The sequence below is a fragment of the Phoenix dactylifera genome, unplaced genomic scaffold (genome assembly GCF_009389715.1).
Source record: "Phoenix dactylifera cultivar Barhee BC4 unplaced genomic scaffold, palm_55x_up_171113_PBpolish2nd_filt_p 000342F, whole genome shotgun sequence".
NCBI lineage: Eukaryota > Viridiplantae > Streptophyta > Magnoliopsida > Arecales > Arecaceae > Phoenix > Phoenix dactylifera.
The window spans coordinates 366,654-380,543 of NW_024067802.1; positions in this window are offsets into that span (position 1 = coordinate 366,654).

The following is a 13,890-nucleotide window of genomic DNA, read 5'->3' on the forward strand; positions in this document are numbered from 1 at the left end:
GATACATAGTTTTATCACTATTACTTTCTATCAAAAAGTTACTTAGTCTTTCATATCATGCTCTTGGTGCTTGTTCTAAATCAAATAGTATTTTATCATGTTTGTAATGTATATTTTTCAAATATAGATAGTTATTTTTACATAAAAATTTTAATAATATAACCACACAGAAGCTCATTCTACACATTCATTTGACAAAATACAAGTCTCATAAAACTATCAAATGAAAGTGGTTATCTTTGGCTTCTAATCATGCAAAGATTTCATCAAGATCTATTTCATCTTTTCTGATTAATTCTTTTAGTAATCACAAATTCTTCTTAATTAAGTGTGTTTCTGAAAAACTCAGTTTTATTCCAAATATAAAAAGTTTTCAGATTCTTCAATAAGATTTCAAATTTTATCCCTTTCAAAATGATTTAGTTTAACTTAACCAATTATCATCTTGTTCATTCTTCTTAATGTCTTTTAAATAGAAGCAAAATGAAAAACTATATTCTCAATAAAAGATCTAGTTTTAATAAGAATAATATGAATTGATATTTCTACAACCAGTATCTTTTCATTGAATATTCTATATGCATTGCTTAAAGAGTAATATCCAAAGAAACACTTGTTTTATCAGATTTGGCATATATTTCATTCTTGAGAACATAACATGTATAACTGAAAAACATGAAGGTATGCACCATTTGATTTTCTGTTTTTCATGAGTTCACATGGGGTTTTCTTCAAAAATAAATTTAATAGAAACCTTATAATATGACAAGCTGTGATGATAACATTAATCAACTGCTATCACAAAGCATTGTCCTTACACAACAAAGGTTCTATTTTTATATTTTTATAACCCCTATATGCAATAGTATTCTTGGTGCAAAAACAATTATATTCAATACCGTTTTCTGTGCAAACCTTATTAACAAATTGGTTTTCAAAACTGTGCCATGATACTTTCACAGTTTGCAAACCTTTGTCATTTGAAACCTTTTGTAAGTTTATGCTAATGCAGAAAATATTTCAATTTAAGTGCCAAGAACAAAACCAATGTTAGCTTTGAGAAATTATCCACAATTACAAAATCAGAAAGCTTATCTCCTAGGTTCACAATCCTAGAGATCCAAATAAGTTCTTATGGAGAATTTTCAAAGGCTAAAAGGTGAAAACAATGTTTTCAGATTTAGAAATGATTCTAGTTTGTTTTTCTAGATGACATACATAGCAAACTTTGACCTTGCAAAAATTAATCTAAATGAACCAATGACGAGGTCTTTTGAGATTAAGTCCATACTAGTATGAGTTAATTTTATATGCCAAAACTATTCTCTTTAATCTTGGTATTCTTAATGCATATATTTTAAAAATATACCAAGTAGACATTCTTATGTTTATGATCAATAGAAGATAATGCCATGGATAAGAACTCTCAATCAAGCATATAGAGAATTCAAAGAGTTATTCTAAGAGTATTGATTGAGCAAATTATCCATCAATAACTGAAGCATAATATAGGAAGATGGAGTGATTTGGATATATTTTCTTTTCATACCAAAAGTATCACTTATATCACAGAAATGATTAATACTAGCTACAATTTCAATATGAGAGGATGCAAGGATTACTAATTTCATTATTTCTTCCATTTTAGTCACTCTTCTTAATTACATTTTAAGTTCCATTCTTTAACACGTGTCTAGAGAACCCGTTGTCTAGATATTGGAATCTTGGGTAGCTAGACACATTTGCTAAAAATGATCAAGTTTTCAACTTAGAAACCCAAGCTCTTTTGGGTCCTTGCAGGTTAGTGATAAGTGCTAAATAATGCATAAATTAACCTTTTATTCACAGCACTTATCATTATTTTAATTCACATATTTCGTAAATTTAACCATAAAATATGTGTTACCATCATCATTGCATTTTAATAATTATCAGAGGTAATTCGAATTGATTTAATTATTTAATGATTGAGCCTAATGAATGCAGGTCAGGTCAAACTTATTTGGGATGATCCCTGAATCCAAATCATATGCACCCCGCAAATCAAGACCCTCTGATTCAGTCACCCAACTCTTTTTCCACATGATCCAATTTTAATAAAATCTCTTTAAGTATTTGTTTCTTATATCTCAAAGTATATCATCTAATTGCACGGATCTCAAAGCCTCAACCCATCCTTATTCCATCTCTAAACACAACCCCCAGCTCCTCTCCGTTAACAAAACAACTTAACTTCTCATATCCCCTTCATTACCGTTCAGTATTTATCAACAAATCCCACGCTTATCCCATGAACAAAGCCAACCGTGACCAAACTCCAAGGGACAAATCTAATCCCGTTTGCAACCAGCCATCTCAGGATCTCATCCGCATCCTTCCCAATATCCCACGAACGAGAATCCCATCCCCCAACTCATCCCGACTTCATCCCTTCCATCAGCCGCATGGATTCGATTCCATCCTCCCAGCTGCTCGTCCACGCGATTTTCCAACCGTGAACAGCATCGTCAACCTCCCAGCTTCTTCAACTTCATCCGGATTAACAGCATCGTCAACCTCCCGAGTCTATCCATAGCTCCAAATCCAAACCTCCACAGAACCGGTGGCCTGTTCCTAGTTGAATAAAAACTTCAAACGCTCCTCCCAGATCCCCCAGCTCTCATCTCGTTCCCGAGATCCCAACTTCCCAACTCCTCGTTTCTCCCTCTCCCGTTTGGAATTGACTCCATCCACGGATGATTTCACCTCTCCGAATCCCATGCATCCCGGCATTCCAGCTAACTTTGAGTGATTTCCGTTGTCTATACTCCATCTCCCAGCCAAATCCTCTCCTCTGCATATCTTCCCATCATCCTTATCCCTTCCCGCATCCACGGATAACAGTTTCTAACGTATCCTCTGTTTCATCGGAACCGAACCATCCCAAGCTTCATCCCGAATCCCATGCATCCCCGCTATCCCCTGTTCCCAACTCATTTTATCTTCATCCGAATCATCCCAGCATCCTCAAAACAGAATCCGTTTCCAGCAGCCGTACGCGTCTTCCATCCAAACTTCTTCCGGATTGATCCAAACTCCAAGCGTTCCCAGCTCCCCTGTTTCAATCTTATCCTTCCCAGCTTCAGCCATTCATCCCTATCCCATGCGCTTAATCCTTTCCGCAAAACAAGCATTCAACGAGATCCTCTCCAGCGTATTTTTCCCATCCATGATCGCATCCATCGTTCAACGGCTCAACCATTAGCCATCTCCCAACTCATTTTCCCACGCGTCCGGTTCACCTCCCCTGCTCACGTCCCACAGTCTTCCCATTTTAACAGATCCGAGATCTTCTCCCATGCTCGTTCCAACATCCGAGATCCATGCTCCACGTCCTCGCCATCCGAGCTCCAAGGATCAAGCCGACTTCAGCCAACGAAATTCAGCTCCAACTTCTCCCGCGTCCGGATCTCCCGCAGCAACAAATTTCAGCTTCACTCGATCCTTATCCTCTCACCGTTCGGATCAACCAGAAAGGAGAGAAGCAAGGAGGGGGGGGGGGTGCTGGTGAAGCCTATAAAAGGAGGAGGCTTCTCTTCCTTGAAATGCATCTCCTCAGAGGCCAAACCCCCCACCGGGGTGGGGGGTTTTCCCTATCATCTCTCCGGAGGTCAAGTTCCCACAAGAAATAAAAAAAAATAGAGGAGGGAGGGAGGTTTGGCTATTTTGGGAATATTTCAAAGGAGAAAGAGAAGGAAGGAATGGGAGCCCGCTGTTGTGCTGCTGCTGCCGTCCACCACTCCATGAAAGGCTGATCTCCTCACTAGGGCTGGATGCAGCCCTAACAAAGGGCCAAGGGTTTTATATTTTTGATTTCTATTCTTGGAGTTGTATAAACCTTATTTTGCTTCTAATGAATATTTTATTTCATCTCATATTTAATTTCTGTGATTTTAAATGTGAAGTTTATACAACTGTTCTTCATGATCACTAGGTAAATATAAGATAGTCCATGCTTAGGGAAGATGCGATGTGCTGCCACCTTAGATTAGGGTAGACATTTCATGCCAACCGAAGATGGATTATGCCCAAATTACTTTTGTGAATTTTTATTTAAATGCTTATTAGGCTTGTAGCTAATTTGCATGTTAACCCAAGAACGAAATAAAATATAAATAACCCTTGTTCTGATGTTAGTGGTGAATTCCTTGCCCTAGGTTCTCCTAAACTGATATCCCTTTAATTGCATTTTTTTATTCAATTGCTTAGTTTAATAGTCTTCACAAATTCATCATTTTAAATATTTTTAAGAAAAATAACTATACCCCAATTCCTGTGGATCGATATCCGTAATCACTATCCTACTAGATACGTGCTATTGCGTGGTCTTTAAAATTGACTATCAGTTAGCTATAATTATTTCTTTTGGAACCCATATTCTCTTAATAGCCATTTTGTTTATTAGTTTGCAGGTTTTAGGATTACAAGGAATGTATTTCTGCATACTCTTATTAAATTTAACAAACATAGATTTAACATAAGTAGATGATGGATTTTTAATTTTCTGTTTTTGTTCATTAGGTTCATGAGATAAATTAAAATCTGTTTTAGGATAGATAGTGGAGAATTTAACACATATGTCATTAAGAAATTTTTGTGTGTACCAAGATTGATATCCTAATCCAGCCTTTTCAAATTCAGCTCTTTGATTATTTATCATTAAGTTCAGCTTTTCAGAGTTGATAGTAAATTTTTCAACTATAGGCTTAAATTTGTTAACTTCTTTAGTTAACCTTTCATTGTCTTCTGAAAGCAATTTATTATTTTTCTGAATTATATCATAGCTTTCAGCAAGAGATAGATTTTTCTGATTTAGCTTTTTATTCTTTAAACTAAGCTTCTTATATTCTAAGTATAGATCAGAAAAAGCATCATGAAGTTCATCAAATGTAAAATCAGATTGAGTTTCAGCATGTACTTCATCTTGGAATGAGAAATCACTTTGTGTTCCAATACATACCTTATCTTCATGTGCCATAAAGCATAGATTTTTAATTTTAGTTTGCTGCTCTTCTTCTTCAGAGCTAGTTTCAGATTCACTAAAAATGTTAGTGCATTCATATTTATCTTCAAACATATTCCAGATTTTCTTAGCAATTATGCAAAAAGATATGCTATTAAGTTCACTATCATCTAATGCACAATATAGAATATTCATGGCTTTTGCATTTTGCTAAGCTATTTTCTTATTATGATTAGTGTTTGTGTGTAGCCCGTTGACTATGATACTCCATAAATCATAGTCATGTGCTTGAATGAAAATGCGCATACGTACTTTCCAATGTGTGTAGTTTATACCATTAAATAGTGGAGGTCGATCAATTAATTATCCCTTTTCTAGGAAACTATCTGTTTGAGTTGTCATGATCTTTGGCTCTTTGACGGTTAGGTCAAAATCAAAAAAGGCAAGAAATTATAGAGCACTTGCTCTCATACCACTTGTTGCCCAAGGTGACAACCCAAGAGAGGGGTGAATTGGGTTTTTCCTAATTTTTGGTGCTTTAAAAAACTTCCTTAGTTGAGTGCGGTGGATGCTTTCTTAAATTACTTTAATGAATTAAACTATAGCAAAGATGAAAGATAATGCAAGAATAATCACAAGTGAAGCCACAACACAAACACTACGATGTATAGTGGTTCGGTGCACCCCAAGGCACCTACGTCCACTCCCCAAGCGTCCCCTTGGGAATTTTACTATAATCCCTCGGATTACAGTAGGATTGTCTTTCGGGCTCACAATCCAAAACTCTTACAATTGATTTTTCGGAATCAATAATAAACCTAATTATTGGTTTTACGGGCTCACCAACAACCTACGATGGTTTTACGGGCTTACCAACAACCAACGTTGGTTTTACGGGCTTACCAATAACCTATGTTGGTTTTACGGGCTTACCAACAATCTACACCGTTGGTTTTACGGGCTCCCCAACAAACCTTCACCGTTGGTTTTACAGGCTCACCAACAAACCTTACAATGAATAAGAAATCAAAGGTATAAAGCTCCTAATTGAGCAAATATAACAAATATGCATAAAAAGAAGAGAGTAGAAAATAATTATCGCTTTGTAGATTGCTCTTCGCTTCTTCCAAGGTTGCTTCACTCTTCAATGAATTGGTTGATCTCTTGAAGGCACTTGAATTCTGCTCAACACACTTCTTTTGGGTTTGAACTTGAAGCAATAACCTTAACTTTCTTAGATTTCCTCTTTCTCTTGAATGCACACTTAGATTTCCACCAAGATCATTTCCTTTGATGAATAGTGGCTCTTAAATACTTCTCCAACCTCCAAAGATGACTTCCTAGCCGTTGGAATGGAGAAACTAGCCGTTTATAGCCGTTGGGAGCTCAAAAAGTACATCTGCAGAACTAGCCGTTATGCTTCTGCCCGTGCTGGGGTCGACTCAAACCACTGTTCATCAGACTTGGGGTCGACTCAACTTTCACTGGGGTCGACCCAACTTTCACTGGGATCGACTCCTGGTACATTGGGGTCGACCCTCTCAGGAAACACGAAACCTTATATTTCAGCCGTTTTTCACTGGGGTCGACTCAACACTTTTTGGGGTCGACTCAAGTTCCATTGGGGTCGGCTCAAGCTTTTTCTGGGGTCGACCCAAGATCTGTGTCATTTGTGCCATTTGTTCCAGAATGTGCCAAAGTATGCTAAATTGTGCCAGGGTCGACTCCATCTCTTATGGGGGTCGACTCTAACCCTGTTTTTCTGCATCTTTAGGTTAGATTTGCACATTAAACATATAAAAGAAGTAACAACATTGTAAATCATTTCTTTCTTCTTAGGATGCTTGGCACATTAAAGTTTAAGCTCATTAAACATGTAAATGACAGAGTTAAGCTTCAATTAAAAGAACTTGACTCTAAGGTATATTAAACTCTAAATTAGTTCTTTCCTCAAGTTCTTCCAATATAATTTATTTTAGATGTGTTCTTGAAGGTTCTTTTAAATGTATCAAGCAAAGCGTATCAAGGATGTATCAAATCTTTCTTCCTTACTCACTTATGTACTAGATTAATTGAGTTAATAACATTAGCACTTTCATATGGCCTCAATGGCTTTGTAAGTATCAAAATAACACTAGGATCCTCAAGAAGGGAGGACGTCTCGATTGGCTGGATCACGAGTGCGGATGGCTGGGTGGATCGCGGACGAAAGGAGCTGGATTTTCTTCTTTGGGCCACGGAGGGATGGGATGCAGAAGAGGTGGTCATCCGGGATGCTGAAACGGAAGAATTTGGTTGCGATGCTTGCAGTCGGAAGGAGTGGATCACGGGATGGTGGGGACCGTTGTTCTTCCTGTTTTCGCACGGGATGGACGCTGATTCGACTTGGGATCATTCCTTCTCCCCTACACGGATGAAGCTGGAGATTTGAGGGAGATAGGCTGATATGGAATGAAACTGGGACGAGCGGGATGGTGGCGTGATCACGCCTTGCTGGAACGTTGAACTGAATATGGGTCATGTGCCAGTTTCTGCAATGGAATTAGATTTTGGAAGAAGGTCTGGGACTTTCTTTGCCCTCCTGAGATGAGAGCTGGGAGATACCAAGTTCCGTCCATTTAGTCATATAGATAAAAAAATAGTGTGATATGAAATTTGGCTTGTAGACGGACGGACTGAGTTCGTCACGAGTCATCTGTTCTGACTGGAGGTCAAGTGCAAGTCTTTCAAGTCATGGGTCACCCAGCACCTCATAGTTATGATATGGTCAAATTATGCCCAAAATTCTTTCCCAAAAGCACAAAGAAATTGGATCCGATTCGGACCTGACCCGATCTTCAACCAGGTCAGATCTGGGAAGAGATCCTTCTGAAGTCAAATTTGTACTCAATGTGCATTTTATCTCTAATTTATGATAATCTGTATCAAACCCAAATATAATATTAATCCAGTGAATTTATCATTATCAGTTAGCAACAATACTAATTTTAGTGACATGTAGGTCGTACTTTTGTGCTCTCATCAGCTCTTGCTCCAATCTCCATCAGTAGAAAGTAAGCAAATGTAAATTATAGTTATATAAATAGTTCATCAAAACTCATGTGAACTAGAACTATAACATTTACTTTGAAATTGCTGATTAGCATAATATCTGCACTTAATAAATATCTTGTGGACATTCCTTTTGGATGATCCAATCAAGGAGAAAGAAAGGATTGTCTTTAATTCGCACAACTTGGGCCTCTTAAAATAATAATAAGAACTAAGTGAATTTTCAAAAGTAGTATTCTAAGTCCCCTTTTCTTATATTAAATTTATATGAAAATTGATTCCAATACCTTTATGTATAATAGTAAGGTCTGCCCTTATAAGGTCCAGGTTAGGTTCTTCATTTGTAGATTTTTTAAAATAGCCACCACTAGTAGAAATATAATTTAAAAAGCTATAATCTCATAGGTGTTGGATCTTGATTTTTACGTTACTTTCATCTTCTGCCACTTCAATTTTTTTTCCTAAATGTGAGTAATGCTTGATTAAATTCTTTCTCAAAATAGAAACTTGTACTATGATTGGTCTAATTAGATGTCCAAACATTATCATATGTCCCTGATTGCTGCATACTTTGAACCCTTTAGTGGTAAACATTTTGTCATAAATATTGACGATTACTCTATTAAAAAAAAGGAGTACCTCAAATTGGATGTTGTACAGAAGAGTTATAGCTTTCAAATATTTTGATGCATAATTTAGCTTCCAATATAGTAGTTGTTTCTTCTGATTATGTCCAAACCTAGCCGAGATTGCGAGAGTGGTCCACAATGGAATTAGAGTCCTCCTCAATTATGGGGGATCGACTAATCACTAGATCAAAGACAAGATGTCGCCTTTTTCAAGAAAATACCCAAAAAATAGGAAAAATCTAAACAAGAAAAGAAAAAGGATTGGATATGAAATCAGAGAATAGGAAAAGATCAAGAGTATTATCAGAGAAGGGATCTACCTATAATATTATCTTGGTGTTCACTAAACTTATATGTCCTTAGAATCTAGAATGGGTTTTTTATACCTGTTTAATCCCTACATATTTTCTTAGATCTATAAAGAGTTTAAAAGGGGCTTGCTACAAATCATTATAAGATCAATTTCTATGAAGAAATAGAAGAATTCTTTTTGATCAAGATTTGAACTCCTCTTCTCTCCTTCTCTCTCCCCTCTCTCCTCTCTCTATTTTTTGTTGCTTGTTTATTTCCTTTCTTTTAATATCCTTGTTCTTCTTTATTTTATGAATCTACTATTCATCTTTGTATCTAATATGATTGTATATTTATATTTGATTGTTTAAGAAAGCTCTAAATTGTAATTTTGTCCATCCTCTCACATGAAAATCCTAAATAGAGAAAACGTTTTCGTGATTGCCCCAACTTAGAATCTAGACAACATAACAAAGTCTTTTATAACCCTAATTATCTGCCTCAAGGTCCACCATCTCATGTAGACAATCTTAATCCTCTATCCTCCTACATTAGTTTGGTATCAGAGTTGAAGAGTCATATCTTATTTAATTTTTTCCCTTGATCTTCCTTTTGTTCTTATTTCTTTGCTTTTCATCATCATGTTGCAAAGAGTTAGTTTTCTAAAATTGATATTTTTCATTATCATATCAAATATGAGAAGGTGTTTGGGAAGATGAGTGATAATATGACATCTGTCAAAAATGATCTAGCATCAGTAAAGGCTATGATTCAAACATTAACTTTCATAGCCCATGGTTTTCGACAATGCATTGATGTAGCATCGTCACGTCTAATCTTCAATGTGCTTCTAAACAAATTCTTCAAGTGCAACTAACAATGTAAAAAACCACATCCTGAAGAGCCTAAATTGAAGCTTCTAGATGTAAAAAGCGGGTCATTTAAGTTCCATTATGTAGGGATGTTGCCATTGAAGATCTATAGATCAAAAAATAGCAATTGAGGATCCATATAATGTCATAATTGAAGAAGATAAAAATCATGAGGAATCACATGAGGAAAGAATATTAGAAGATCATGTTATTGCCATGTAATCAATAATTGTAGCCAAGCATTATTTTGAAGATCCATTCAATCTGGATTTGAAAATTCATGTTGCTTTCTTTAGTTTGCGATCAATCAAATAGCACATGACTATCAGAGGTGATGTGATGCATCATGTATCTAACTTTTCGATCACAAGAAAGTCTAGTGTTGGTCTTCATCAACAAATATCGAAGATCTAATAGTGGAGTATCAAGTAGAAGTCATAAAGAAGATCTAAACAACAAGCTCCATATAGTAGAAGTGAATGAGATATCCTATTATCTAGTATAATCATGGAGAAGATGTTGACCATGATTTAGTATCAAATGTCCTAGTGTGTAAAGATGAGATCAGTTGTTAATAGAGGATCTTTAGCTTGCTTTTCTATTGCCCTTTTTTCTTTTCCTATTTATTTGCTAGCGAAGTAAAATAAAATAAAAAAATGTTGTTACTGTTTACATGGCACCATAGCATGAACAGTAATCACTAAGGTGTCAATATTAGTTAGGAGCCTTTATTAGGGTCATAATAGTTGGCTAATTCATAAAATTTTAGGAGATTTCTCTTTAAATTTGTAAAGAGTTCTTAATAACTCAAACTAGAAATTTGTAGGAGCCTTATTAGGTCTATAAAAAGTTTAAAGGGACTTTTTGCAAATCATTATTGCTGAATTGCTATAAATAAAAAAGAAAATTTCTTTTGATTAAGGTTCAACCTTCCTCTTTATCTTTATCCTTCCTCCTCCTTTATTTCTTGCTGCTTATTCTTTTATTTTCTCTTAATATACTATGAATAGATCATATTGTTGCCTATCTAGATCTATGTGCATTATTATATCTAATATGATTGCAAATTAATTTATACTTAATTATTCAAGAGAGGTCTAGGTTGTGATTGGTTCATACTTCCGATGCATTAGGCACCCTAAATCGAACAAATTTCAAGTTTTTTCTCTTGATTGTCCCGAGCTCAAACTTTGGATAGCAAGTAACAAAGTCCTTCGTAACCATAATCTCTTGCCTTAAGGTCCACTATTGCATGTAGGCAACCTTAAACTCCTATTATCCTCCATCACTGATCCAATTCACATATACTTAGTTAAATGCAAGCCTGAAATAATAAGCGAATAGGTTAAGCTCCTAAAAATAATAGCGCTTGGTGTACATTATGTGTACTACATAACACTTTTTTAACTTACATTCAAAACTAAATAACTTCAAAATATATAGAAAAAAGCAAAGTTTCTAATATAAAAAAAACAATAGATATGCGTTAGATGATATAATAGTACAAAGATATTGGTGCAAAAACTTGAGCCTAGGGATAAATGATAAGAATAGATTAATCAAAAATGAAGTAGATAGAAGTGATGCGTAGAATATACCATTTTTCCTCTAGATGAATGAACATTAAGCCTCAATTTTTGATGTATTTAAAAACAATCCAAAGACCTCTATTGTTTTTTTTATGTAATTAACAATATTGATTTCATATAGCTACATACTTCATGCAGTTATTTTATACATTATGATATAGTTTTATGGTCATTTAGTTCTGATCTTAAGGATTTAAATACTATACATTATTTGTTAGCATAGTTTATAACACATTATACCATGTTGATCCCAAACGAACAGTCAATACACCTTTGATATCACACTATCTTAATATATGGTGGTTGGTGTCATCTTTACTTCTTTATTATGCTTGCAATAACTACCATACTATATATCAAAATGATACAATACATACCAATACTATACCATATTAGCACCCAATGGATATAGATATCAATACTAAGACTAAGACTAAACTTGGCCTACATTCTGATTATTAATTACTAATTTAATTATTTCTGATATTAATTCTTTGCAACAATAGCTTGGTCATTCTTTATAGTATTATTACTAAAGGTTTAAATAGAATTCTTTTGACAAGCATATGACATAAATTGATAACTTTTATAAAATCCATTATGTACATATTAAAAATATAAATTTTTGTATGCTGAATTTTAATTTTGAAGTGGCATGTTTATGATATCTTATTTGGGTTTTGTCATTGTCATATAAGTAATACTGGAGTATTTATACTATCTATTATATACAAAGTCTTTAGAGTTTATCTAGCTGATAGTATATATACTTTTTAGGTATAGTTGATCTTTAGGATAAATATATGCACAAAGATCTATAAAACAACTAAAAGTAAGCAATGCATTCTAGTTAATATGAGGACCATAGCTGGGTAATATTGCTACAACCATTCTCATTAATAATGCATCTCTTCTAGGGAGAAATGTGGCATGAAAACAAGACTTCAAAAATATTTTGAGAATGGAACTAAATGCAGGTTAGCTCGTTTTAACTTTCATTCAAGATTCTAATTAGAGATTACATATTAGTTAATCATTTAACACTTAACTAATTATATGAATATCCACGTCAATGACAACCAAAATAAAGATATTAAATTAGCAAGACACCTACAATAAAATTTTTCCTTTTTTAACCTCTCAAGATATAAGAAACACGTGGTGAATCAATTTACAATACCTCATATTTATCTTAAAATCCTTTTACAAGATTACTTGAATTACTTTCCTAAATTCAAATTATAGGAACGTGTATTAAGATTTAGATGAAGTTTTCCATTGTTAGACACTAAAATCCTATATGTACTCCACACATGAGGAACTTGCAAGTGATTAAGTTGGAATTGCTCAAATAAGTGTAAGAGGTAGGGCCTCCTAATTATTAAAAAATAGAGTTGAAACAATAGTGGATTGAAACGGAAGAGTTTTCTTTATAATACTAAGATGATCTAAATCCATCCTCTAGATAGTTCTTGATCTAATTTCGAATAGCATGTTGCTACATTCTTGCTAGAGGAGAAATTGGTGGCGAACGAGTTGATGACCAATTTTAAGATCCTTTTCCATCTCCTCCACCAAGCAATACTAAGCTTGGGTTCAATCACATGATCATTGTATTGTATATCCCTTCGCTAAGTCTATGTCAACAAATTTAGGATCAACGAAGCTTTTTTTGTATTATATGCTCAACTAGATCAACACCAACATTGTATATCTTAATATGATCATTAACAAGAGATGTGTATGCATATTTTGCAACATATTAAAAATTAATTGATGAAATATAAAATAAAATATTAAATAGTTAATAGTTAATATGTCAAATTATTCAAGAAGAATGTGCAAAACTATCGACATGAATGACACAAGGCCTTATTACAAAAGTCTATAAGCTTGAAGGACAAAAATGACCAAGAAAATTATATTTATATAAAGCTAAGTTTTTGGGGTGACTGAATAGGAGGAAACATAAAGATACTTAGCAATGCCAATAATTAGTAAAAGATTAAGGAGAGTTGATTGCCTAGAGATAGAACAAAATATTTAGGAAAGACTGGATGAATGGAAATTCAATCTTTTTCAATGGTGGGTTGAATTATTCTAGTGATATCGGTTCTCTCCTCTATCTTGGTCTATATAAGGATTGATACTCTTATCCCTAAATCCTATCTTTTGAAGATGGAACTAAATTTCAAAAATTTTGTTTGGGGCACATGGAGAGAGTAGATGAGAGTTCAGTTATTATCATGAGATAAGGTGTGCTAGTCAGTTCAAGATGGAGGGTTAGGCATCTAGTCTTTGGTCATTAGAAAGAAAGTGATGTAGGCTAAACATATTGCAAAAGTTATTTTAGAGCCCCATAAGATTTGGTATTCTTTGATAAGAGCTAAGTATGGGGATCCCAAGATATCTTAAGATTCTTCTACTTGTAGTAGCTCAATTTTTTGGAAGGAGAC